Source organism: Hypanus sabinus, chromosome 21 (assembly GCF_030144855.1).
Source record: "Hypanus sabinus isolate sHypSab1 chromosome 21, sHypSab1.hap1, whole genome shotgun sequence".
NCBI classification, from domain to species: domain Eukaryota; kingdom Metazoa; phylum Chordata; class Chondrichthyes; order Myliobatiformes; family Dasyatidae; genus Hypanus; species Hypanus sabinus.
This window is the reverse complement of record NC_082726.1, coordinates 68,719,045-68,729,802: the sequence shown is the minus strand read 5'-3', so window position 1 is coordinate 68,729,802 and position 10,758 is coordinate 68,719,045.

The window sequence follows — 10,758 nt, the reverse complement described above, 5'->3', positions numbered from 1 at the left end:
TGGCCTCTAGTTCTGAACTCACCCATCAGCGGAAACATGCTTCCTGCCTTCAGTATGTCCATCCCTTAATAATTTTATATGTTTCAATCAGATCCCCTCTCATCCTTCTAAATTCCAGTGTATACAAGCCCAGTCGCTCCAATCTTTCAACATATGACAGTCCTGCCATCCGGGAATTAACCTCGCTGCACTCCCTCAATAGTAAGTATGTCCTTCCTCAAATTTGGAGACCAAAACTGCACACAATACTCCAGGTGGGGTCTCACCAGGGCCCTGTACAGCTGCAGAAGGACCTCTTTGCTCCTGTACTCAACCCCTCTTGTTATAAAGGCCAGCATGCCTTTAGCTTTCTTCACTGCCTGCTGTACCTGCATGCTTGCTTTCATTGACTGATGTACAAGAACACTTAGATCACGTTGTATTTCCCCTTTTCCTAACTTGACTCCATTCAGATAGTAATCTGCCTTCCTGTTCTTGCTACCAAAACTGCATCTTCCATACATTTGCCAACTCACCCAAGTCACCCTGCATTCTCATAACATCCTCCTGACATTTCACACTGCCACCCAGCTTTGTGTCATCGGCAAATTTGCCAATGTTACTTTTAATCCCTTCATTTAAATCATTAATGTATATTGTAAACAGCTGCGGTCCCAGCACCGAACCTTGCGGTACCCCACTGGTCACAGCCTGCCATTCCGAAAGGGACCCGTTAATCGCTACTCTTTGTTTCCTGTCAGCCAGCCAATTTTAAATCCATGTCAGTACTCTGCCCCCAATACCATGTGCCCTAATTTTTCCCACTAATCTCCTATGTGGGACTTTATCAAAAGCTTTTTGGAAGTCCAGGTACACTACATCCACTGGCTCTCCCTTGTTCATTTTCATAGTTACTTGGCCTCTTCGGGAGACAGCGAGGGACGAGTGAAACATTTCAGCCCGGGACTATAGCTATAAACTCATTTATTGAAGGAATAAATTCTGAAAAAATTCTGTCAATCTTAACTTTAAAATCACAAACACTTCTTGAAGGTGGCAGTGGAGATGGGAGTTGGTTGTAGTTGTTTAACTGTTCTTTTACGCCGTTGCCTGGACATCATTCTCAGTGGAAGACAGTTTATGTGTTGGGCTCCAAGGTAAAAGCAGAGGTCCAACTGTCCCAAAGGGTGGGAAGGGGAGGAGGGTATGAATTGCGATTAATGTAAGATCGGTGTAAATGGGTGTTTGATGGACAGCAGTGAATCGTTGGCCTGAAGGGCCAAGTTCTGGGTTCTACTACTCTATCTAACCTTGCCTGACAGTGGAGTTGTGGTTGATGGTGATAGTAGGTGGGCTTCTCAAGGCAGTGCTGGCCATTTGGCCCATCTTGTGAAAAGTGCCCAAGCTTCTATAACGGCAGATGGACAGAGGGGAGTTAGACGTTCCTAAAATAGACAGAAAAACGCCCCAAAGAAATCCACCACATCCCGTTTCAGCTGCCGGATGCATTCTGCCCTGAGGTTCATGGTTTAACGAGAAGGAAGCACGGAGCGTTGCCCGTTTAAGAGGCGGTGGGGCCACTCCTCTGCCGCATGTCTCCGCCTTGCTGAGTCATATGTTGGCTCCGGCCGTGGCCGCTGCAGGAGCCGGTGTCCCGCGGCCGGCACCCGCAGTCAAACTGCACCCGTCCCGCATCGACTGACAGTGGGCTTGTCCTGCGGATTTTAGCCGGGACCTCCCATCCCAGCGGGAGGTGGAATAGGTGCCGGGACAGAGACCCGAGCAAGGCAAGGGCAAGGGTGTGGAGGAAGGCAAGTAGAGTTCCAGTGGGATGGGAACCAGAGTGCCAGAACAGTTACCGGAGAGACTGTGAATAAAAGATGTTGGTAAGACCTCAGAGAACGTGAGGAACCAAAATGTTGAGCATGGCGCGACTAGCCTCAGCTGTGTATGTCAATGCAAGAAGGCGGAAGAACTCAGGGCATGGGTCGACAACTGTAATTATTATAATGCAGCTATTAGTGAGACTTGGTTGCAAGAGGAGCAGGACTGGTATCTCAGTATCCGTTGCTTTAGACATCACAGAGCGGGAGGGATTAAGGGGTGGCGTTACTAGTTCGGGAAAATATCACGGTATTGCTCAGTCTGGACAGACTGGAGAATTCGTCTAGTGAGGCGTTATGGGTAGAACGGAATAATAAGAAAGGTGTGATCACGTTAATGGGGCTATATTACCGACCACCCAACCACCGAGGGATTTAGAGGAATAAATTTGTCGAGAGATCGCTGACTTTTGCAAGAAACACTGTTGTTAAAGTAGGTGATTTCAACTTTCCACATGATTACTGGGGCTCTCATATTGTAAAATGATTAAATAAGGTAGAGTTTGGTAAATGTGTTCAAAAAAGAGTTCTCAATCAGTACATATAAGTTCCAAGGAGAGAGTGTGCAATACTTGATCTGCTATTAGGGAATTTGAAGTTTGTTTAGAGGAACACTTTACATCCACAATGGCATTAATTTAAAAATAAATATGCCAAAAGTTAGGTCAGGTCGGCTAGATGAGTTTATAAATTGGAGAAATGCCAATTTTGATTATATCAGAAAGGATCTGGTGAGTGTGGATTGGAACAGGCTGTTTTCTGACAAAGGTGTACTTGGTAAGTGGGAAGCTTTCAGAAGTGAAATTAGGAGAGTACAAAGCTTGTATGTACCTGTCAGAATAAAAGGTAAAGCAAACAGGTGTAGAGAACCTTGGTTTTCAAAAGATATTGAAGCCATGGATAAGAAGACAAAAGATGTTGCATTGCAGGTACAGGCAGGTAGGAACAAAAGAGCTGCTTATGGAGTATAAGAAATGCAAGAGAACACTTAAGAAAGAAATCAGGAGGGCTAAAAGAAGGCATGAAGTTGATTTAGCCGACAAGGTGAAGGAGAATCATAAGCAATTCTACAGATATGTTCAGAGCAAAAAGATTGCAAAGGATCTCTGGAAGATCAGATTGGTAATCCATGTGTGGAGCCAAAAGAGAAGAGGGAAGATCTTAAATGCATATTTAACATCTGTATTTACTCAGGAGTTGAGAGAAGTGAAGCAAAGTGGCATCAACTTCTTGGACTCTACAGATTACAGAGGAGGAAGTGTTTGAAGCACATTAGGATTTATCCCCAGGGTGTTCCCTCAGACAGAAGGCAAGGACAGAATTTGCTGGGGCCGAGCAGAGATATTTAGATCATCCTTAATGACAAGTGAGGTCCTGGAGGATTGGAGGATAGCCAATATTGTTCTGTTGTTTAAGAAATAAACCAGGAAATTATAGGCTGGTGACTCTGACATCAATAGTGGGAAAGTTATGGGAGGTTTTCTAAGTGACTGGATATATATATATATATATATTTGGATAGATGTAGACTGATTAAGAATACTCAGCACGGCTTCATCTGTCTAAACGATCTTATAGCGTTTTTTGAGGAAGTTACCGAGGAAGCTGATGAAGGCTTGTCAGTTGATGTTGTCCATATGGACTCTAGCAAGGCATTTGACAAGGTGGCACATGGGAGGCTGGTCATGAAGGTTCAGTTGCTTGGCATTCAAGCTGAGATAGTAATTTCGACTAGACATCGGCTTTGTGGGAGAAGCCAGAGAGTGGTAGTAGATGGTTGGCTTTCTGACTGGAGGACTGTTACTAGAGGGCTTCGGTCCGTTGTTGTTCGTCATCTATAATGTGGTTAACTGAATCAGAATATTTGCTGTTGACAACAAAATTGGGGATGCAGTAGACAGTCAGAAAGGCTACCATGGCTTGCAGACCAGTTGGAAAAATGGCAGATGCAATTTAATGCAGAAAATCATGAGGTGTTGCACTTTGGTGGACCAACCAAGGTAGGTCCTACACAGTGAACGGTAGGGCAGTGAGGTGAGTGGTAGATCAAAGAGATCTGGGAATGCAGGTACATAATTCGTTGAAAGTGATGTTACAGGTTGATAGGGTCATAAAGAAAGCTTCTGTCATATTGGCCTTCATAAAACAATGTAATGAATACAGGAAATGGGATATTATGTTGAAGTTGTATAAGACATTGGTGAGGCCTAATTTGGAATATTGTGTGCAGTTTTGATCACCTACCTACTGGTAAGATGTAAATAAGACTGAAAGACTGCAGAGATAATTTATAAGGATGTTGCCTGGCCTGGAGGACCTGAGTTATAAGGAAAGATTGAATAGGTTAGGACTATATTCCTTAGAACGTAGAAGATTGAGAGGAGATTTGATAGAGGTATACAAAATTATGAGGGGGTATAGATAGGGTAAATGCAAGCAGGCCTTTTCCACTAAGGTTGGTTGTGACTACAACCAGAGGTCATGGGTTAATGGTGAAAAGTTTAAAGGGAACATGAAGGGGACCTTTCACTCAGAGGGCAGTGAGAATGTGACAGAGGCTGCCAGCACAAGTGGTGTGTGTGTGAGCTTAATCTAAATGTTGAAGAAAAGTTTGGATAGTAACATGGATGGAAGGCTTTGGTACTGGTGCAGGATGCTGGGAAAAGGCAGTTTAAATGACTCAGCATGGACTAGATGGACCAAAGGGCCTGTTTTCTATGACTCTATGAGTCTGGGGCATTACTGACTGTCTGGCAGTAGAACTCCCATCCTGTGGCTGGATACCTTGGGATGACCAGGGACTCTGGGAGGGGGGGGGGCACGACCTGCCAGACGGTGGGAAGGGAGACCCCAACCCGAGCCAGAGTCTGTATACACACACACACACCCACACCCTACTCCGGAACAGTGGGTGCAACCAAAGTACTTTAGAACCTGAGCTCAACCCTCAACATTTCTTGGTAAACAGCTGGACATAAAGCAGGGACACAGACCTTTCAGCCCAACCAGTCCATCACTGCCCAGATGCTCAGCTAAGTCCCTGCATTTGCCCCCGTTTGGCCCATAGCCCTCTAATCCTTTCCTGTCCATGTACCTGTATAAGTACCTTTTAAATGTTGTTAATGTACGCCTCAAACACTTCCTTTGACTGCTTGCTCCATATGCTCAACACCCTCTGGATGAAAAAGTTGCCCCTTGATTCCTAGTAAATCTCTCGACTCTCACCATCCCCTTGCATTATATCTTGACCTTCTCAGTTTCCAGATTAGAAAGACAGATGAAAATGGAAATTATGAAGAGTATCTCAATGTGGAAAAAAAATCACTCATTCTCCAGAGTACAGGGAGCTGGGCAATGTCTGTGGGGTTGGTCACAGAGTACAGGGAGCTGGGCAGTGTCTGTGGGGTTGGTGACAGAGTACCGGGAGCTGGGCAGTGTCTGCGGGGTTGGTGAGAGAGTACAGGGAGCTGGTCAGTGTCTGTGGGGTTAGTGAGAGAGTACCGGGAGCTGGGCAGTGTCTGCGGGGTTGGTGAGAGAGTACAGGGAGCTGGGCAGTGTCTGCGGGGTTGGTGAGAGAGTACAGGGAGCTGGGCAGTGTCTGTGGGGTTGGTCACAGAGTACAGGGAGCTGGGCAGTGTCTGTCGGGATGGTCACAGAGTACAGGGAGCTGGGCAGTGTCTGTGGGGTTGGTCACAGATTAGAGGGAGCTGGGCAGTTCCGGGTTGGTCACAGAGTACAGGGAGCTGGGCAGTGTCTGTGGGGTTGGTCACAGATTACAGGGAGCTGGTCAGTGTCTGTCGGGTTGGTCACAGATTACAGGGAGCTGGGCAGTGTCTGTCGGGTTGGTCACAGAGTACAGGGAGCTGGGCAGTGTCTGTGGGTTTGGTCACAGAGTACAGGGAGCTGGGCAGTGTCTGTGGGGTTGGTCACAGAGTACAGAGAGCTGGGCAGTGTCTGTGGGGTTGGTCACACAGTACAGAGAGCTGGGCAGTGTCTGTGGGGTTGGTCACAGAGTACAGGGAGCTGGGTAGTGTCTGTGGGGTTGGTCACAGTGTACAGGGAGCTGGGCAGTGTCTGTCAGGTTGGTCACAGAGTACAGGGAGCTGGGCAGTGTCTGTGGGGTTGGTCACAGAGTACAGGGAGCTAGGCAGTGTCTGTGGGGTTGGTCACAGAGTACAGGGAGCTGGGCAGTGTCTGTGGGGTTGGTTCCAGAGTACAGGGAGCTGGGCAGTGTCTGTCGGGTTGGTCACAGAGTACAGTGAGCTGGGCAGTGTTTGCGGGGTTGGTCACAGTGAGCTGGGCAGTGTCTGTGGGGTTGGTCACAGAGTACAGGGAGCTGGGCAGTGTCTGCGGGGTTGGTCACAGAGTACAGTGAGCTGGGCAGTGTCTGTCGGGTTGGTCACAGATTGCAGGGAGCTGGTCAGTGCTTGTGGAGTTGGTCAAAGAGTACAGGGAGCTGGGCAGTGTATGCGGGTTTGGTCACAGAGTACAGGGAGCTGGACAGTGTCTGTTGGGTTGGTCACAGAGTACAGGGAGCTGGGCAGTGTCTGTTGGGTTGGTCACAGAGTACAGGGAGCTGGGCAGTGTCTGTGTGGTTAGTCACAGTGTACAGGGAGCTGGGCAGTGTCTGCGGGGTAGGTCACAGAGTACAGAGAGCTGGGCAGTGTCGGCGGAGTTGGTCACAGAGTACAGGGAGCTGGTCAGTGTCTGTGGGGTTGCTCACAGAGTACAGGGAGCTGGGCAGTGTCTGTGGGGTTGGTGACAGAGAACCGGGAGCTGGGCAGTGTCTGCGGGGTTGGTGAGAGAGTACAGGGAGCTGGTCAGTGTCTGTGGGGTTAGTGAGAGAGTACCGGGAGCTGGGCAGTGTCTGCGGGGTTGGTGAGAGAGTACAGGGAGCTGGGCAGTGTCTGCGGGGTTGGTGAGAGAGTACAGGGAGCTGGGCAGTGTCTGTGGGGTTGGTCACAGAGTACAGGGAGCTGGGCAGTGTCTGTCGGGATGGTCACAGAGTACAGGGAGCTGGGCAGTGTCTGTGGGGTTGGTCACAGATTAGAGGGAGCTGGGCAGTTCCGGGTTGGTCACAGAGTACAGGGAGCTGGGCAGTGTCTGTGGGGTTGGTCACAGATTACAGGGAGCTGGTCAGTGTCTGTCGGGTTGGTCACAGATTACAGGGAGCTGGGCAGTGTCTGTCGGGTTGGTCACAGAGTACAGGGAGCTGGGCAGTGTCTGTGGGTTTGGTCACAGAGTACAGGGAGCTGGGCAGTGTCTGTGGGGTTGGTCACAGAGTACAGAGAGCTGGGCAGTGTCTGTGGGGTTGGTCACACAGTACAGAGAGCTGGGCAGTGTCTGTGGGGTTGGTCACAGAGTACAGGGAGCTGGGTAGTGTCTGTGGGGTTGGTCACAGTGTACAGGGAGCTGGGCAGAGTCTGTCAGGTTGGTCACAGAGTACAGGGAGCTGGGCAGTGTCTGTGGGGTTGGTCACAGAGTACAGGGAGCTAGGCAGTGTCTGTGGGGTTGGTCACAGAGTACAGGGAGCTGGGCAGTGTCTGTGGGGTTGGTTCCAGAGTACAGGGAGCTGGGCAGTGTCTGTCGGGTTGGTCACAGAGTACAGTGAGCTGGGCAGTGTTTGCGGGGTTGGTCACAGTGAGCTGGGCAGTGTCTGTGGGGTTGGTCACAGAGTACAGGGAGCTGGGCAGTGTCTGCGGGGTTGGTCACAGAGTACAGTGAGCTGGGCAGTGTCTGTCGGGTTGGTCACAGATTGCAGGGAGCTGGTCAGTGCTTGTGGAGTTGGTCACAGAGTACAGGGAGCTGGGCAGTGTATGCGGGTTTGGTCACAGAGTACAGGGAGCTGGGCAGTGTCTGTTGGGTTGGTCACAGAGTACAGGGAGCTGGGCAGTGTCTGTTGGGTTGGTCACAGAGTACAGGGAGCTGGGCAGTGTCTGTGTGGTTAGTCACAGTGTACAGGGAGCTGGGCAGTGTCTGCGGGGTAGGTCACAGAGTACAGAGAGCTGGGCAGTGTCGGCGGAGTTGGTCACAGAGTACAGGGAGCTGGTCAGTGTCTGTGGGGTTGCTCACAGAGTACAGGGAGCTGGGCAGTGTCTGTGGGGTTGGTCACACAGTACAGAGAGCCTGGCAGTGTCTGTGGGGTTGGTCATAGAGTACAGAGAGCTGGGCTGTGTCTGAGGGTTTGTCACAGAGTACTGGGAGCTGGGCAGTGTCTGTGGGGTTGGTCACAGAGTACAGGGAGCTGGGCAGTGTCTGTCGGGTTTGGTCACAGAGTACAGGGAGCTGGGCAGTGTCTGTGGGGTTGGTCACAGTGTACAGGGAGCTGGGCAGTGTCTGCGGGGTTGGTCACAGAGTACAGGGAGCTGGGCAGTGTCTGTGTGGTTACTCACAGTGTACAGGGAGCTGGGCTGTGTCTGCGGGGTTGGTCACAGAGTACAGAGAGCTGGGCAGTGTTTGCGGAGTTGGTCACAGAGTACAGAGAGCTGGGCAGTGTCTGTGGGGTTGGTCACACAGTACAGAGAGCTGGGCAGTGTCTGTCGGGTTGGTCACAGAGTACAGGGAGCTGGGCAGTGTCTGTGGGGTTGGTCACAGAGTACAGGGAGCTGGGCAGTGTCTGTGGGGTTGGTCACAGAGTACAGGGAGCTGGGCAGTGTCTGCGGGGTAGGTCACAGAGTACAGAGAGCTGGGCAGTGTCTGCGGAGTTGGTCACAGAGTACAGGGAGCTGGTCAGTGTCTGTCGGGTTGGTCACAGAGTACAGGGAGATGGGCAGTGTCTGTGGGGTTGGTCACACAGTACAGAGAGCTGGTCAGTGTCTGTGGGGTTGCTCACAGAGTACAGGGAGCTGGGCAGTGTCTGTGGGGTTGGTCACACAGTACAGAGAGCCTGGCAGTGTCTGTGGGGTTGGTCACAGAGTACAGAGAGCTGGGCAGTGTCTGTGTGGTTGGTCACAGATTGCAGGGAGCTGGTCAGAGTCTGTGGGGTTGGTCACAGAGTACAGAGAACTGGGCTGTGTCTGTGGGGTTTGTCACAGAGTACTGGGAGCTGGACAGTGTCTGTGGGGTTGGTCACAGAGTACAGGGAGCTGGGCAGTGTCTGTGGGGTTTGGTCACAGAGTACAGGGAGCTGGGCAGTGTCTGTGGGGTTGGTCACAGTGTACAGGGAGCTGGGCAGTGTCTGCGGGGTTGGTCACAGAGTACAGGGAGCTGGGCAGTGTCTGTGTGGTTACTCACAGTGTACAGGGAGCTGGGCTGTGTCTGCGGGGTTGGTCACAGAGTACAGAGAGCTGGGCAGTGTTTGCGGAGTTGGTCACAGAGTACAGAGAGCTGGGCAGTGTCTGTGGGGTTGGTCACACAGTACAGAGAGCTGGGCAGTGTCTGTCGGGTTGGTCACAGAGTACAGGGAGCTGGGCAGTGTTTGCGGAATTGGTCACAGTGAGCTGGGCAGTGTCTGTGGGGTTGGTCACAGAGTACAGGGAGCTGGGCAGTGTCTGTGGGGTTGGTCACAGAGTACAGTGAGCTGGGCAGTGTTTGTCGGGTTGGTCACAGATTGCAGGGAGCTGGTCAGTGTTTGTGGGGTTGGTCACAGAGTACAGGGAGCTGGGCAGTGTCTGTTGGGTTGGTCATAGACTACAGGGAGCTGGGCAGTGTCTGTGGGGTTGGTCACAGAGTACAGAGAGCTGGGCTGTGTCTGTGGGGTTTGTCACAGAGTACAGGGAGCTGGGCAGTGTCTGTGAGGTTGGTCACAGAGTACAGTGAGCTGGTCAGTGTCTGTCGGGTTGGTCACAGATTACTGGGAGTTGGGCATTGTCTGTCGGGTTGGTCACAGAGTACAGGGAGCTGGGCAGTGTCTGTGGGGTTGGTCACACAGTACAGAGAGCTGGGCAGTGTCTGTGGGGATCGTCACAGAGTACAGGGAGCTGGGCAGTGTCTGTGGGGTTGGTCACAGAGTACAGAGAGCTGGGCTGTGTCTGTGGGGTTTGTCACAGAGTATAGGGAGCTGGGCAGTGTCTGTGAGGTTGGTCACAGAGTACAGGGAGCTGGGCAGTGGCTGTCGGGTTTGGTCACAGAGTACAGGGAGCTGGGCAGTGTCTGTGTGGTTGGTCACAGTGTACAGGGAGCTGGGCAGTGTCTGCGGGGTTGGTCACAGAGTACAGGGAGCTGGGCAGTGTCTGTGAGGTTGGTCACAGAGTACAGTGAGCTGGTCAGTGTCTGTCGGGTTGGTCACAGATTACTGGGAGTTGGGCATTGTCTGTCGGGTTGGTCACAGAGTACAGGGAGCTGGACATTGTCTGTGGGGTTGGTCACAGAGTACAGGGAGCTGGTCAGTGTCTGTCGGGTTGGTCACAGAGTACAGGGAGCTGGGCTGTGTCTGGGGTTGGTCACAGAGTACAGGGATCTGGGCTGTGTCTGTCGGGTTGGTCACAGATTGCAGGGAGCTGGTCAGAGTCTGTGGGGTTGGTCACAGAGTACAGAGAGCTGGGCTGTGTCTGTGGGGTTTGTCACAGAGTACTGGGAGCTGGGCAGTGTCTGTGGGGTTGGTCACAGAGTACAGGGAGCTGGGCAGTGTCTGTCGGGTTTGGTCACAGAGTACAGGGAGCTGGGCAGTGTCTGTGGTGTTGGTCACAGTGTACAGGGAGCTGGGCAGTGTCTGCGGGGTTGGTCACAGAGTACAGGGAGCTGGGCAGTGTCTGTGTGGTTGGTCACAGTGTACAGGGAGCTGGGCTGTGTCTGCGGGGTTGGTCACAGAGTACAGAGAGCTGGGCAGTGTTTGCGGAGTTGGTCACAGAGTACAGAGAGCTGGGCAGTGTCTGTGGGGTTGGTCACACAGTACAGAGAGCTGGGCAGTGTCTGTCGGGTTGGTCACAGATTACAGGGAGCTGGGCAGTGTCTGTGG